Below are 16,222 nucleotides of genomic sequence, written 5' to 3'. Positions count from 1 at the left end.
TTCGGTAGTTTCTACAAGATTATTGAAAAAACTGTCAAACTGTAATAAAGATGTCGTTCGATAATTTCATCGAACGCGTAGGAGTTTTTTTCATTTCGCGGGTGGCATTAATGAAAAAGTGATTAATTTTAAGTGTAGGTAGCTTGCTCCGCCATCGAGCTTCAACCGCATTGCTGGGTGAGCTAAACCGGCTGAGAAAGAGAAAGAGAAAGAGATCGAGAGAGAGAGAGAGAGAGAGAGAGAGAGAGAGAGAGAGAGAGAGAGAGAGAGAGAGAGAGAGAGAGAGAGAGAGAGAGAGAGAGAGAGAGAGAGAGAGAGAGAGAGAGAGAGAGAGAGAGAGAGAGAGAGAGAGAGAGAGAGAGAGAGAGAGAGTCGCGCGATGGGCGGCAAGTAACTGACCGCAAAAGCGACGACGAGCTTTTTTATTTATTCCTGTTTTCTTTTACTCGGAGACCCCATTCGTTCATTAGACTCGACCGTCCATGCAACACGCTCGCGCAGGCCGAAGTCGGTGCCGAGTTTTCTCTCGGACCACACAGTACATCCCTCATCCTATCTTCTCCCTGACTCGAAATTCCGTGCCTCAGTCTTTTCTCTCAGCTGTTGGTAGTTCGAAGTAATTTGAAAATGTGATCGTGTCTAGATTTTCACCGGGTGCGTGCTATTTTATTCTGAATTTATTTTGTTTCCATTGTAAGATATTTTTTATTACAATATATAACGCAAGGAAGTGAAATGTTTATATTACAAAAAGTGAAATAAAAAAACGTTAATACGGCAAGGAAAATTAAATAAATTACACTTACTATTATTTTTTTTACATTAATTATTTTGATAAATATTTTTTTTACTTATATTCGAATCTTCGCCTTTGTAGCTGCACGCCAATAAGAACATAGTAGCTCTATATTCTCTAAAAATTTGCAGTCATTAGTCTTTGTTTTTCCTTTCCCTTTGTATAACTAATTCTCGCACATCTTGTCTAAGATCTGGAACGCGTTTTCGCGGTGTCGGGTCGGCCGCATTATAAAACTTCCTGGTTTTCCTAGCCGGCGAGATTGAAAGCAGTCGAGGCGGAAGTAAATCGTAGAACGCGTTTGATCTTAAACCGTCCGAGCTATTTTTGATGCAAGCGCATGTTCGTTTCGTTCTCTCCTCGCGAGAAAGGAAGAGGGAGAGAGAAAGCGGCTCTTTCATTGATTAATACACCGGCGGGACGCCGGTACTTAAGCCTGAGGCTGTATGCATTTAATTACGTAATGTCAGACACACGGTGTAGCTAAATAAACACGCGCAACACACGCGGAGATGCGTAGGGTGGCAGTTTGATATGGGGGTGGTAGCAGTAAGCATCTGTATTCGCGAAATCTTTCGGTGCCGGGTACTTGGAGGCAGGTACGCAGGCATTCGTGCTGAACGTCGGTGTAACAGTCCGGCCCGGGGCTAATGTTTCAGTAGCAACGCGAACCTTTACCCTTTCGCTCGCTCACGCGCGTGTCTCCCTTCGTGCGATTCCATCTTCCCTCCACCCTTGCCGTTCCGCCCATCGGTCGCTTCGTACACTCCGTGCGCCGCTTGGCAGCTGCCTCTTCCCGCTGCTCCCGTGCTAATTAATTAAAGGATACCCGAGAGACGGCGCGTAGCCGTAGCGAGAAAAAACATGTGCCAAAGTTGGGCCGTTTTTCAAGCGCCATAATGTCGCTTTGCGCCATTCCGATTGTTTTAATATCGATCGCAGAGTCTCGCGTACAGCAGGAATAATCTTCCATGCGTTACCTTGTTGTATCTTGTTATGTTTGCGAGAACGAATTATACGGGTATAAATTGCAACATCTGACGCAGTAATGCGTTCAATCCTTCTATTACCAAGGGAGTAATGAAATTACCATTAAACGTATTTTAGACAATTTTCGTTGTCGTCTTATATGTTAGTCTCATTTAGCGTCACGATTGGAAACTGTTCGTTTTGATGTAAACGACTGTGCGCGCGAGAAAGAAAGAAAATGCCATTTCGGCAAAACCGACCGACACGCGGTTTCATTACTGTCACTTAAGACTTAAGCCCAGCTTAAACTCTGCTCCAAGCGATCGTGGGATTTGCCGTGTTAAAGCTAAGCCACCAAGAAGCGCCGTGACGGTAAGGATACAGCAAAACAGACCACCATTCGCACAGCGTATCCACTTAGAGTTTTCGCAAAAATCGTTTGTTTAATATTGTTTATCTACATATAAATACTTTTCGCCTTGATGGAAAAAAAGCGCGCAGTAGATTACAATTTTTATATTTTCAAATAATTTCAATAATTAAATCTACTGTCATTTTTCCCGATCATTTTCAGATTATATAAATAATGGTTATTAATTGCTTTATGGATTTTTATTGTATGTTTTGTGAAATATTGGATATAACTTTGATCTCTCCAATTTTTCTTTTTACAAATATTTGATTTACAAAATTTTGTCGTTGTCAATGGATAATGGTCTAATTACTCAAATAATGGATACGGGAAATTGTATTTTTGCAGCTTTACAAATTTCTAGAGCGGATTAAATCGACTTTGCATGTTGAAGTATACGAAATCGACAAAATGAGCCTTGGCAAGAGTAATAATTATTTATTAGTCTGTGCGAATGGTAAATTCACTATTCACATATCCGTATGCATATATATAGGCAGCATGAACATTTATATAAATATAACATATATAATAATACGACGGGATTATATTGTGCGAAAATGGAGACCATTCTATCGCCTAGTCCGCGGATAATATTGAAATGCCCCTTGTGGGTCTGATATTACGTTTTTGAAAAAAAAAATTGAGTATCCTTTCGCGTGGAAATTCAACTGAAAGGTATATAATTGAACTTGATAGAATTCATCGAATGTAACAAACGCGATGCTCTCTGAATTTTTACGGTATGAAGTACTTTTAATTTTTACGGTATAAAGTACTTTTAATTTTTACGGTACAGTGCATATCAGCGTTATAGATAACAAACTAGCATTAGATAGCAAAATAGGATTAGAAACTCGAAAAGAATCTAGATAGCAAGTGACGAAGTTCTTATCCAACTTACCGACAATTTAACAACCATTTTTTTTCATTTGTACTTCACGCTCACTGCACTTAGTATAGAAAGCCGCACTCGACCACATTTTCGCCTGTGCTTCTTTAAACAGAAGAACTAACTTCAAACGCTAATTGAAATTTGTAGTATGCCCAAGTCTACTTGAACGTGGAGCCGAATCCGGAGTTTTGCTTTTAGCTGCTTCGATATTTCACCGCCGTTGTCTAGTTAGGAAAAGTTTTTCCTCTGGAGTAGATCAACAAATTTAATTCGAGTTGATAGAATATATGTAACTATGTATGTCGCGCGGTAACAACAAATTAATATTCTTGATAGGGCGAGATAAAGTTTCGCTGTATTATTGGAGTTGATCGATGACCATTTCGCTGGATTCGCGAATCGGCTGGTCGAAATTGCAAATATTGACGAAACATTACGGTGTTCCGCAAATTTGTTAGGCGTCCACCGCATAATGGCCGGGACGATATGTTTTTACATAGGAGCTTCTCGCGAACGTGCAAGCGGATGCGAGACACGTGTACTCTATCGTATTCCCCCGTGTGAAAATACAATCTAATTTATGTCGAACTTCGCTCGCGTGCATTTCGTACGAATATATCCGATGCATGATAAATTATGTACGAGAACTATCGCAGTACGCTAAATTCTATTGAGTTTTTGTTTTGCGGTTTACGCTTTGCCTTTTGTTAACGTCGATATTTTATCTAAAGAAATTTTACAATAACTATAATATAACTTGGAAAATTCACTTTGCCATTAAGATATTTTTTTAAACATAGGATATGCTGGGGAAAATATAAAGTGTAAAAATTTTAAATAATTCCAATTTAATATTTTTATTTATGCAAACATTAATTATATCTATCTTCTGCAGTATAGATTGCGAAATAGAACTCTCATCTTCAATTTTAATCTGCGTAAAACAGTGTTTGCAAAGATAAAAAATTACGTGGAAATAAACTTTTTTCCTGCGTATGTTAGCGCAGAGCCGCCTCGATTATCGATTTATCATTCTTCTTCGTCCGCTGATTCTCTTGGTCCATATTTTCCAGTCACATATTACCTAGATAGTCATCTGCCATCGTTTTAAAACGTTGTCGGTCAAGGAATAAAAGAAAGAGTTGAACAAGACAGACAGATAAACGACGATTTTACATCACAGTAATAATACTTGACCTATTCATTGTGCATTTTAACAAAAGAAATACTGTAAAATTGGAGCATTTTATATACAGGTTTCTATTATTACTAGAAAATTAAAACCGCACTAAAATACTAGATATTCAGATCTAAGGAGAAAAGGTATCTTAAGAAAGTCTAATTATAAAACTTTTACTGAAAAAATTCCATTTTATCAAATAACAAAGCAGAATTGTCACTTTTGAATTTGCTAATTGATAAAAAATCGCTTTTTTTATTAAACGATCGTGCTTATGAAATAGTCACTATTAATGATTGATAGATAATTAGAATATCAACGACAATTAAGATGTGCGAGCGATATATGATACACAAAATTAGTGATACACAGGAAATACGCGAAGGAGTTAATTTAATAATTTATTTTTATGATTATTCGTAAAAGAAGCTTGTGGCTATTTTGAGATTTGAAACGTTCATGGATCTCTGCTCAGTATCTACATTTATTCTAAAATTAGGATTGTATATTCACGTTTTTCGATATTGCCGTTTGATAAATGTTTGTGTTATACACGTAAATTATAGATTAGGAATATGTTCCATGTACGAATTTAATTTTATTATATGGAACAATGTAATTTTAACTTTACAATAAATTAGTATATACCCTTTGCTATTAATAGGCAGATAGATAGAAACGAAAAAAGATTAAGATAAAATTGGCGTATTGCATGAATAATTACAATTAATATAATTATCCACGAATACAATATAATAAAAGATCTGGTTCGCGACTAATAATTGTTAATTATATTTGCTCTGCAATGTATCAATTTTATTCCTTTATTTATATCTATCGATAACAAGATATTTGCTTCTATTGTAGAATTAGAACTACATATATTATATAATTCGTATTACTAATTTGTTATTCTGATGGAAGATATTCCCGATCCACAATTTATAAATAGATAACAGATGTGTACAAAACAATAGAATTGCTTAGTAGCAGTGTCAGAAAACGGATGTAGCAATGCAATCGCAATTCTAAAATGGACGCAGATAGCAATATTGAATAAGAGTCGGCGAGCGTCCTATGAAAAACGGGTTTCTCTGTGATAATAGTATTAATATCGCGCCAGTGCGCACGGTACGTCTGGAACTGTGCAATCATCGACACGCGAGAGTGCGCCCTGTTACCGTTGGTGATAAGGACTACAATCGCGACATTGACCAGACGACAACTCGGTAGTTTACATTCGCGAGCCGACAAAACAGCGCGTGTACTACGGTTGAAATTATTCGAGTCGTCGAGCTATTCCGCTTTCCCTCACGGGAAATTCCCGAAACCCAGTTACTTGCGTCGGCACAGAATTCAGTTTGGCGCGGCCTTAATTCACTGCGTAAAATTGCCGGCACTCGGGCGTAATGGAACGTAGAGAGGTATTCTCGGACACGTAAAAGTAGGGCTGATTTCATTTCCACGGAAACCCCGCGATCAATTGATTCGATTGTCCGAAAGTCCAGTTCTCGTAATGCTCTTTCCTACAAAATAACGGTATTCCCGATTGGCCTCGACCATTATAGAATTAGGATAGTATACGATGGAAAATGATTGTATCACGATGAGAAATCACACTTTCTCGTGTTTGTCACGTAGCAATCAGGAATGTTAAGATTTCATTAATAACAAAAAAAAAACACACACACGAAATGAATAAGTAAGTTTGACGAGACAGCTGACATTCTTTTTAATTCGAAAAATACTGATAAAAATTCATCGATCTTAACTCGAATCACGATAAAATCATACATAAATTTTAACAGTCGGTATTAATGATACAAGTTCTCAAGCGCCGATTGTCACTTACACACGTATGTGAGCGCGTGTTTGTATTTATTTATATCCACGGCTACGTACGTATTCTAGAGGGGTAGAGCTTCTAGTCGCTGAATTTCAAGGCACGCTCTGAAACGTACCCAGTACACGTATGAAAGTGCAATAAAGAAAAGTGGCGTTCGTGCTCAGCCCGAATGCGCCGGGCCGCGCCGCGGCGCGCACTCGTTCTCGGGGAATTTATTTTCGATCAAGGTGGCCATTGCTGATTAGCGCGACAATGGCAGCTTTGTTCTACGATTAACGACGTTTTCTCCAATTCCACCCATTCCGTGTACCCTTCCTGGTTCCCGATAATCGTACACTCGAATCCGGATAAGATTTAAAGAGCCATTCTTCGAAACTTACGAGGGCGCTTAACTATATGTAACGATTTTCATTAAATTTTAAACCGAAGTACCTACGGACGCGTACAACAGTTGTTACAAGATGCGGCTATTTACGAGACATTGCCGTTCCCGATATAAAACGTAACGATGCATTGCGCGCTGTCTTAAAGCTCGGAAGACGACGCCTCCCTTTTTTTATCGTCGCAACTAAGAGCTCTGTACGGCGATCGTATCGCGCGTTTTGAGATTATCTATCGAGCTCTTGCAAGATAGAATCGTGTGAGGAAAGCAAAGCGAAACTTGGGCGGGCTAGAGTTGTTTTTCGAGCAAAGTAGAGCCAAACCCTCTATAGGTAAAAAACGTAGCCTCTTATTTTTGTTCGGAAGTATCCAGATAAAGATAGATTTTTGCGTAATTATGTTATAAAGCTCGATATCATCGATAGAGCGTCGTTCATCCGTCCTTCGCGCGTAAAAAACGAAGTGGTTAATACGATGCTGACGACTACTTTTATCCGCGCGATTACATCGCTTGATACCTTCGCGTGATATTCTCTAAATAATGAAGGTGACCGGGCGAGAGCTTTTCTGAGGCAATGCGGTTGCTTTTCGCATTTCTTCGTCGTGAAACGTCGAAACGGAGCGCGGAATTAGATAGTGAAAACCGCCGCGTGCATACCGACGATTCCACAGATATCTCGAAACGAAGAATGCGATTGTTCACAGCACCGCCCCGGCGGGCGCCAATATCTATCGCTATCGTAGCTCGCGCAGTATTTTACGGAGTAATGAAAATATTTCCTTTCAATGCGATTAACTGTCCTTACTCTTTTTTTTTCCTCGCTATTTTAACCCAACAAATTGCTTCAACTAAATGTCGATAACTCTCGCATAGCTGTACACGGCGCCCGGTACCGAGTACGCTATTGCGCGCATTAATCGTGCGGGGAACTTTGTTATTTACATCGTTATTTATTGTTCTTTTTACTCTTTTTGAAAGGGCGAGGGATGAGAAAATCGTTGCAGCGCAAAGTTTTACGGGACAAACCTCGACGCATTTATTTCGCGCAGCGATGATAGATGCGCTCGATATAAACGAGGTAATGACAAAATATTTATCACGACGAGCGGGAAAGCCGTGCAGCGTTCCCGTGAACGTCGACGTGAGGTAGTTTCGGTTGTCTTTTGATAAGCTTGATGATAACCAAGCGGATTCGCGCACCTATATGTAATTACACCACGGCCGGGTATGCGCGCGCGCGCGCGCGCGAAAATGAGAGAGTGCTTCTTACGCGTGTACGTGTACACGCGTGTCTACACCGATATTGGTTTCGCCTTAAACCGTACCCCAAAGTGTCGGGAAATTTAATCAGGAAGAACGTTACTTCCACAATGTTGATACGATAGCACGCCATCTCTGTGATCCTCCTTTCTTGAGTGGGAAGATGCCAACATTGGATTCTCATAAAATCTCATTCTCTTCGCTCGTTTTCTTGGTTAAATAGACGTTGCAACCTATGTGGTAATTTTAATTATATGACGCATTCTTCCTAGAAAACGTTTCCGGTCGAACGATTATTAACAAAGGACTACTAAAAAATATGCTAGAAATTTTTACCACAAAAAAATGCATTAAAATAATATTTTGCCATATATTTTCGCTAGAATTTTATTATATTTTTGACTTATATCAGTCTCTCTATAATTATCGAATAACCGTGCAATTATGTCTTGATAGAAATTTTTGCGAGAGAAACTCGACTGCAAATTCTTCGAAAAGAGCACCCTTGAGGTCGATCCGGCGTTCTATCGCGCGGTTTCTCTCAAGATATTTCTCGCGGTCGATTCAGCGATAAAGCGCCTGTCGGAAAGAGAGCGAAGCCGCGTCGAAGGCGGGTGTTGATTGGCCGCCAATCGCAAAGCGCAGCGGAAAACCTCGAAGCTCGCAGTTGGTACGCCGTCGGAGGCTGGTCGAGGATTAAAGGCTTTTCTTTCGAATTTCACGTCAGTCAGCTTCGCGCCCGGGATAATCCCGGACGCTGTATTCGCGGCGCGTATATAAAATAAAGATCCGCCGCGCGCCTGTCGGGCCGCGTTCCGGTTGCCCGCTTAATAACGCTTAATAAACGGCGACCGATCTGACGTGACGTGCGCCTTTCTCTCTTCAGTTCTCTACCATCTCCCTTCCCATTCCGAGCACTCTCTCTCCGGAAGCTTTTATACAGCAATGAAACGGATTACGCTCTTTTACGCGCGTTTGGCATATGCGAGAGGGGTGGGATGCAGAGACCGACAGACTTACGTGAAAAGCGAGGAAAAACAAGTTCTGTCACAGAGCGGGAAAAGGGTGCGGTTGTCGCGCGGTTCTGATGGAAGCCCGGCAAAGGAATGTGGAATGGGGCGGCACACGTAATTGTGGGGAATTAAATTTTTATTTAATATTACATTTTTGTTATAAGCATTCGCGAATTGTATTATTTTTAATCAAGTTTGATTTGACATTAGAAAAGCGATTCTAATTTAATTCTGCGAATACATGAAATTCCGACAAAACATATTCCGCATAATTGTAGATCGTGGCAGGTAATAATTAATTAAGTTAATTGTAATTATATCCAGAAGTTCGATATCTAAAAATACAGCTGAATTGATTTGCGCGTAACTGCTTTTCGTAAGTTTCAACTTCCAAAGTTTACGAGCGAGAGTTTTGCCTTCCCCGCTTCATCGAGAGCGGCGGCTGGAGTCGTTTATTTCGCTGGAATTTACTTGGTAATTAATTAACGTGGCGAAGAAATGGCCAATATCGAAAGTTTAGTTTTCAGATATGTACATAGTAGGAAAACGATCCCGCATAGTACACTGTTTACCATTAACAGCTAAAAAAAGAATTTATTTCACGATGATAACGTTTTCATTATCGATCACAATGTCCGTCACGAATATGCTTAATGGACTGTATTCACAATTTTAATGGTGCATTTGGAGAAAAATGTAAACATTCGATTTTCTGTGTTTTATTCGGCTAATGTAAATGTCATGTTTGGTGCAAACGCGAGAACTGGATATATTTATTTATAATAACAGCTAAATGCGATGTGATTTGGAGGGATAAATTTTTCCATGTCTATCATGGTGATTCGAATTCAACACGTATCCGAATTTATCCTGAGAACGGCGCGATTACGACGATGAAACTCGTCGGTCGCACACTTTCTCCTCATTTCCATCGCGTTCGACGATTTTGTCCGCATATTTGTTCGTCATCCCTGTCACCACTTCGATAGAAGTACTGCCGAGCGTAAACGTCTATCGATCAACACGGGAGCTTCACCCTCTTTCGACAAACTCAGGCGCGACTTTTGACAACTTTAATCCCCCCCCGCCCTTTCACGTTCTGGCGAGGCGCGGGCGAAATCCTTGGATCAAAACGGCTGGAGTCGCCCAGCGTCCCGGTAGCTTTCCTCGAACATGAAGGTATTCCTCCCACTAAACCAAACTACGCGCTGGTGGTCCGTGTTGAACTAAACCGCAAGCCGTCGGCCAATTATACGGGACCCTAATAATTTAACCACGTGTCGTTGGCCTGCCTAGATTTGGCCATGATAACGTCCTAGTGTGCGAGGTCGTTGTATGCAGCCGAACCGACGACTGCAAGGGGGTTTACTCGCGCCCGCCGATCCCCGTGGGGATATTTTATGGTAACGTTATGGCTTACTAATAACGGGTTACCCCGTCGCATTTTAGAGCTGTTAATCACACAAGTCGGTGCCGTCGCATGAAACCAGCGGACACGTAACGTCGGTTTGACATCGTGAAACGAGCTCACGCACATGGAAATATAATTAGAAATTTTTTACGAGTCGACGGAGCTTCCATGTCTGTTTGATTTTTGATTGCTTTACCGGATTAGATATTCTTGGAGATTGCATTACGAAGATTTGAATGTTACATTATTACAGACGGAAAGAAGTTTGTGAGTGATTTTTGTATAAGAATTTTACTTATATCCAGCATAAGTAATATATGGAATAAGTATGTAAAATTATTTGCAAAATAACTTTTACAACTTAAACGCGAGTTAGACAATTTGAGAAAGTCTTCTTCAGGTGGAACATATCTGCATGCGATATAATTTAAAATTGAGATTAATACTTCTTTTCGCGAAGTTTTACGCAAAAGTGCACTTTCGTAGAGTAAGCTAATTTATTCACGGCGTACTCGCGCGAAGCAGCTCTATCGACTTCGCCGGAGATTTACAAGTAAGCACCTAATATTCGTCTCCAAAGTTACTCGACTTAACGCTCCCATACAATACTATTAGCCGTCTCATTCAGTCGCCTCGTCCCGGGAGTCGCGATTATTGGATCAGTAAGTTTTATTGCTTCCTAAACAATTCTCGGGATGCTTAACGAACCAATAAACGTTATGGGTCTGATAACTGTCTCGTACAGTGCCTCGGCGCTGCGCGCGTTAACGGGTAAAGCAAAGTTTCGTCGTACTTTGTAAAGCGCGTCGAGGAACTTTTTCTCCCTTGCGGCTTAGCACCTCACGGATTTGTCGTCGTGCTCGTTGTTATTACGGCGCGCAGCCGATATGTGCCGTTATGGAGCGCTTTCCAACTAATGTTCAAGATACAGGGGAACTCTCTCCGCTACACCGAAACTTTCTAACTGCATTAACTCAACCGTACGTGCGCCCCATTCCTTGGCAGATCGTACTTGTAGCGTCCTATTTCGTCCCGGATTGATTACGGTTCTAGGAGCGATTGCATTAATGACGAACTTTACAGCGCGCGGACCGAAAACGTAGCGGCAGTGTTTGTCCTTTGATTTCATTTACGGTATATACAGAACGTCGCAGATTTCTCTTTGCGCTTCCTTTCATCTCCACGGACTCTTTGACCAATTTGGAGTCGATCTTTCCTCGGCGAAAATTTGATTGGACGCTATCTTTGTTCGCGACTTTTTAACATTTAACTTTAAATATCTTTACAACTAATTTTCAAGTTGAAATTCTCTTCAAGAGTGAAATCCGTTTGAAATTAAATGAGGAATAAGATTCTTATCTTTATTATTCTTATCCTCTTGCAATCGCAAATATTTTTAGATTTTTGAACATTTATAATTTAAAGAACTTATAATTTAAAGACTGTCAGTTCTACATTATATTAAGAAAAATATATTTCAAGTTGATCTAAGAACTACTCGCGCGTGAAGGAAGCGTGAGGAATTTGGAACTTCTCTCTGTAGATCGATGCCGTGACATTTTTTAGAAAATAATGTTGGTGAAGTGCCGCCAAGCGATCTTCCGATAATTTTCCCTTCCAAAGTTACGTAGCTGGCTTAGATATTAAAAAGTACCCGCCTTTATCGTTGAACTCCTGTCTCCCTCGACTTCATCGATCATCGATTATGATGTGAGTATTCGTGATGGAACTCCATCTCGGGCCGTTTCCATCAGGAGAGTTAAGAGGTCGAGGCAGTGAATAGAGTGGAGAACACGCTTCCATTGTATTTGTCCTCTGTCTTCCCCCACCTATCTTTAATCCTCATTTCCTCGCGTTTTTTAACTCGCCTTCGGCTTTATCAAAGCGCACTTCTTGACTCGGTTGTCTTTTATAAAATTCTATTTCGCTCACGCGTTGCAACGCGGTTTTCTGCAAAATTTCCGCCAAAGGAACACGGACAAAAAATATCTAGTAAACGTTTTATGATTGACGACGAATTTTCTGACGCTTAAATTTTTTTTTCTGTTTTTTTTTTTTTTTTTTTTTTTGTGCAATTTAACGGAGTGTGTCGCGCGCGGCACAAGATCGTGATTGAAGCGCTCGATCCATTTACGTATCGAGTCTATCGATATTTAATTGATACTGTCTATATAAAAATGTCAATAGTTTTGTAAACACGTACTCGTTGTATAGCTGTACGTTGAATATCGCCGCTGTTCGACATGGTGCAGTGTCAGTTTTGCGAGTAAATACTTACATTCCTTCTTCTCCCCCGTCTACAGGATAACAATACACGAGGGAACTGTTTTACGGCATTGTAAGTAGACTCGTGGCATCCTGTAACTGTACATTTCCATACCTCCATCTGACCGCCCTCCCCCCGCCGTCCTCTCCCGCAAATACACCTGGCTCGGTTCCGTAGGGTCCTCGTGCGGCTTTATATTTTGCTCTCTTCACGCGTGACGTCATCACCAAAATACGTGAGCGGCGTTAGAAATTGCAGGGCAACACGTAGAGAGTCGTGGCTTCAACGAGCGCGGCGGGAGCTACTCTTAACCCACGTTGGGATCTCATTCCGAAACGAACCGCCGGCTCTTCCCTCAAGTTGCGATCGTTATTCTTTTACGCATAAATTTTGTGCATCGCGAGAGAACGATGTTTACTTTTTGTATGCGAACGCTGACTTTGATCATTGTCGAACGTATGTGTGCGCTTCGTTGACTGTATCGACGGTATCGTATCGCTATACAAGAGCACTGTACTTTTCGATGCGCGAGGCGAATAGCGCATGAGGAACCGCTCTCGAAGTGCTAGTGCGAAAAATCGTCGACTCTATCGAAAAAGAGAGAAATCCGTGGAATTTCGAGAACCAGACGGAAGGAGGTGGTATCGAGTTTGGCTCGGTACCTGTCCCATCTAGAATTCAACGTGATCCGATGGAAAAAAAGAAGAAGAGGAGAGGAGGAGGATGAAAAAAGGAAAAATGTAATAGAGGAGGGGAGGGGTGGGAGGGAGAACGGAGGAGCGAAGCCCGTGGGGAAACGGATGGGTTTTAATATCGCGGGCTCGACGGAGCCCGACGGCGATAGTTATAACGGCGGCGCACGCGGACTTGCTAAGCCTTACAGATTGTGGGTTCGAGACTCGACCGAGTAAATCATGGCGTCACACGGTGTGCCATCAGTTTGCGCTTTAGGATGTGCCAGAACCCAGCTGCCAAGCTACCCTAGCGGATCATCCCCGTGGGATTAGCGATACTTCAATAAACTCTCCCGTACCTTCCCAACCCGAACGAGCCGCGCGCGAGTTCGATCCGCATTCTCTCTCTCTCTCTCTCGCTCCTCTCTCTCTCTCTCTCTCTCTCTCCTCTCTTCCTACTTGACGCCGACAGAACGGCGGGAGTAGTACAAGTTCGTGAACGCGAGCGCGCGAACTGCATTTAAGCGCAATAGGATTTGGCGGGGTTAAACGATTATCCAGCGGTAACCGTTTAAACAGCGGCCCGGCTAAACGACCGGTATCCGCTCTCTCTATTCTTTGAGCTCGCGTTTCATTTATCCGATAATACCGGAGGCTGGTGCCATGGAATATTCACGGAGGAGGACGATTTCCGCGATATGTCGAAAAGGTACGGCCGCTATTAGCGCCATTTCCCCACCGTCAGTTAAAACTCGTTGGGATAAGAGATTCGACCCGGTTACCGGTGTACGCGCGTAACTCTGGAACGTCCCGAGATTTGAGTCTGTCATTACTTATGTATGAAAGGAAAGGAGCAGATGTGGGGGGGAGGGGGAGAAGAAAAATGGAGCGCGAGTCGGGCGGTAAAGGTCGTGAGTCTTGCAAATGAAACTAATATTCGCGCTGACAGGGTCGATAAAAGGCGAGCGTGGCGCGAAGAGAAGCCAAGAGAAAGGCGGAAAAGAGAGGGAAAGAAAGAGAGAGAGAGAAAGAGAGAAAGAGAGAGAGAGAGGGAGAAAGAGGCGCTTCTTCGGGCTCCATACTGAAAACTCACGGAGTTTAGGTTTTTATACAATAGATTTAACCTGATCCCCGCGCTCGACCGTTCCGGCGCGGATGTGAGCGGAGAAAGAATATCTATTTCAGAGAGGTATCCACGACCCTCCGGGGTTACCGCTCGTACCCGCTATCTCTTCTTCTTCTTACACGCTTCCTCCTCCGTCTTGCAATTCGCCGCTCTTCGTTCTCTTCCTCTTCTCTCCTTTCCTTCACGCTCCCCACCGTTGTTCGTGCGCATAACTGCAAAAGAAGTATTTTTCGATATCGCGACTCACCGGTGCGATAGAAACTTATAGTTATTTCAATCGTCATAAAAGTTTGCCGCTTGTTTACAACCGCAAATATGTATATGTCATGCTATTCTGGATTTTTTTTTACGCGCAGGGATCACCCGCGCGTCCATTCTGGCCAATGTCGCATGCTCCGAAATATCGCGTTCTCGAGCCTGAACGAGTATCTTTCAGCGCTGTGCGCGCGTTGCTGCGAGGTATTCATTTTAAGAGCTTAATTAAAATTTATATTTTCACAGGGCAGGTTTATTAAACGGCCGGAGACGTAGTCGCTATATCTTTCTTTCTTTTCGCACGTTTCGCATCGTCGCGTCTTTTCCGCATCCATCTCTCTCGCCCCCCTCGTCTCCCACCACCCATTGCCCCCGGTTCTTCCCGTCCTACATTTTCCGCTTTCGCTGCCTTGCAAAGTCTGGCAGGATTTAACGTGACTGACGGCCCGGGATCAACCAAATCAGCGTACACGTATGTAGGTATACCCGCGGATTAAATCCTCCGCGAAGTTAACCCGATGTACGGAAGAACGAGCAGCCGTTTTGTTCGTGCTGGGGAATAATAACGAGTACAGCCGAGGAACTCGTGTTTTTGGTTACACCTTCCAGTTTAATTATTCCATTGTAGACGCTAAAGAAACCCATGTAACACCGTCGGGTCTTAGCGCGGCGGCGTGCACGCAGTCGCGCAGAGAGATTCCTGAATTCACTGAAATGCGAATAAAATTAGGATCCACTGCGCGCTGGAGAATACACATCGAGAACATATCGTAGTCGAAGCTACGTAGATGCCTGCCGTATGCCGGACGGTGCAGTTATGTATTTACATAGGTGTGCAATAGTCGGTTTACGGTAAACTCGCATGCTCCGGCTTGTAACGCCGCGCACTTGATGCAAACCCTCGCGTGACGAATATCATAAGCGGCCGGGGTGCGTAGCGCGGAAAATGATTGTTTTAAGATTTTACGAGGCTGCGTGCGTATATCCCGCTGCTACGTGAACGCTCTCACGCACGTATTTTCCGCATATGCAAAACCGAATCAATGGCGATCATTATTTGCATTCTGGAGGGTGGTTCCACTCTCCGGGAATGCAAATGCAGCAAAAGCGTCGAACGCGAAAATCAGTATGTAAACTCGATTACTTTGAAGGCCTTTTCTGCATTCATTCATTCCGTTATTCTCTAGATTTTCGCGATACCCGTGAAAATTGATAAAAATCATGAAACGACAATGAAACGGTTCGACGAAACAAACGGTTGATTTTCTAGTTTGGCCGATACATTGCGCGTACTACTATCGGTTTTAAAGGAGCGAGACGTTTTTGCATCTTAATCATCTCACTAATTCAATATGAATCCCCCAAAGACTACCCGTTAATGAATTCGTCAGTTGGCACAGATACGGTATCTATCCGCGCGACCTCATCGCCACCATCCTCCCCGGTATATTCACGGGCACTTGACGCTGCATTGTTACGTACGGTTGGTAAACACAAGGTAGTTATCAACACTGAGAGCTAAGTCTCGTTAACCGTTTCTAACAGGCGAATGCGAAGCATCCCTGCCATTGAATTTGATGCTTTGCTCGGGAGACTGCCTTCTCTACGTGCTGTCACGTCTGGAGACATTTGCTAACCCGCACGATGCACCGTCAGATAACACGAGCCAGAGAGGGCTGCACGTAGGACGCCCACGTAGGGCGGAAGGACGGCGTGAGCGACGCGACCGAATGTTCT

General features: G+C 42.6%; 1 protein-coding gene and 1 long non-coding RNA gene across 9 annotated transcripts in view; one reads left to right on the top strand and one right to left on the bottom strand.

Annotated features, from left to right (window-relative positions):
* The window catches only part of Lar (tyrosine-protein phosphatase Lar), a 375,895-nt gene that overhangs the window by 119,386 nt on the left and 240,287 nt on the right, over positions 1-16,222 (top strand). The gene's annotated exons all lie outside the window — the stretch shown is intronic.
* Positions 1-16,222, bottom strand: part of LOC105674736 (uncharacterized) — a 246,038-nt gene that overhangs the window by 3,385 nt on the left and 226,431 nt on the right. Inside the window, exon 2 of one of the 2 annotated variants that reach the window (XR_010890911.1) lies at positions 14,229-14,442. The exons of the other annotated variant lie outside the window; for it this stretch is intronic. This is a non-coding gene — a long non-coding RNA (uncharacterized lncRNA). The remainder of the gene's footprint in view (positions 1-14,228; positions 14,443-16,222) is intronic. 2 annotated transcript variants of the gene reach the window in all.

This window comes from Linepithema humile, chromosome 6 (assembly GCF_040581485.1).
Source record: "Linepithema humile isolate Giens D197 chromosome 6, Lhum_UNIL_v1.0, whole genome shotgun sequence".
In the NCBI taxonomy this organism is placed as follows: Eukaryota; Metazoa; Arthropoda; class Insecta; order Hymenoptera; family Formicidae; genus Linepithema; species Linepithema humile.
Note: the sequence above shows the minus strand (reverse complement) of the source record. Positions and strands in the feature narration are given on the sequence as shown.